This window comes from Branchiostoma belcheri, unplaced genomic scaffold (genome assembly GCF_001625305.1).
Source record: "Branchiostoma belcheri isolate BF01 breed outbred unplaced genomic scaffold, Haploidv18h27 scaffold100, whole genome shotgun sequence".
Taxonomy (NCBI): Eukaryota; Metazoa; Chordata; class Leptocardii; order Amphioxiformes; family Branchiostomatidae; genus Branchiostoma; species Branchiostoma belcheri.
Genome location: NW_017802381.1, coordinates 996,303 through 997,505, shown reverse-complemented (window position 1 = coordinate 997,505; position 1,203 = coordinate 996,303). Strand labels below are relative to the sequence as shown.

General features: G+C 41.8%; 1 protein-coding gene across 1 annotated transcript in view; it reads right to left on the bottom strand.

Annotated features, from left to right (window-relative positions):
- LOC109473286 (fibropellin-1-like) overlaps nt 1-1,203 on the bottom strand; it is a 41,982-nt gene that overhangs the window by 22,354 nt on the left and 18,425 nt on the right. The window lies entirely within an intron of this gene.

The window sequence follows — 1,203 nt, the reverse complement described above, 5'->3', positions numbered from 1 at the left end:
CAGATGAACACACATCAACCTGGTCTGTACATGTTCTTCCTGTGTGATAATAAACAACAAAAATTAATGGACAGAAGGGCTGGGATAGCATGTATAGTTCAGTTCAGTTCATCCTAAACAACGAATCCTCAAGACTTCTTTGCCCCTCCCCATGTATATCTGAGGCCTATGCGACACCAATAACACTGAAATACAACTGTTACAGTTTCTGAAAGGGAGGTAACTATACATAGTTTAAGGCGATTGCAACCAAATCTAGTTGGCTGAAACCATGTGAACCAAAAGCGTCTTGGCTAATCAAACTTTTTTGGTGGTCTGATGTGACAAGTATTGATCTAAAATCTAATCTGCAGTGAACATAAGACAAGGACTTCTATCAATGCATTGTATACCAAGTTTGGATAGAAAACATGCAGCTATATGTTTTTTTTCCAAGTTACCATCTTTACACTTCAGTGGGATGGAAAGTAGAGTCACAGTTCCTTCCTTCTTCCGCCTGCAGCGACGCCATGTCGGCTTTTCTTCTGCCACAGTTTTGGCTCATTTTTACGACAAAGTCCCGGGTAATGTCTCCCAGAAAATATCTGGAGCCCAATCTGGCCGCTACAGAAGCATTTATATTCCGGTTTTAGTGGCTTTCTCCCAAAAGAAAAGTTGTCGTGATCGACGAGAAGTTGGCGGCTACGCTGTACGCTGGGATTCATAATGAGTCAATGTAAAAAAATTCAAGGGACCAACAAAAAGTGGTCTATTTTTTAAATCACCCCCACACCACCCCCGTCAACATTTTACTCACAGAATGCCGATAGTACATGTACGTGTTTCAAAGGCCAAGCGCCGCTAGATTTGATTGACACAAGCGGCTCGTTTGACACAAAGGAGGGCCGGCGGGCGTGTTGTGACGTTCTGCGCTGCTTGGAACTTCTTTACACTCAGCTAAATCTTTGCGGAACTACGTGAAGTGGTCGAACGGACAAAGAAGTTTATGAACAAACTAAATGAAATTAAACTTGTTCCGACGTAGGAATTGTGTAAAGAAAGATTACAAAGCAGCTACAGATGCAATCTGTACGAATGCTGCAATACCGTGGCGGGTACAGACATTTCATCGGAGAACGTATACATGCAATAATTATAATGGGGGATTTCTAAAACACGAATATCCGTATGCAATATTTATATTGTGGGATGTAGCAAATTTCG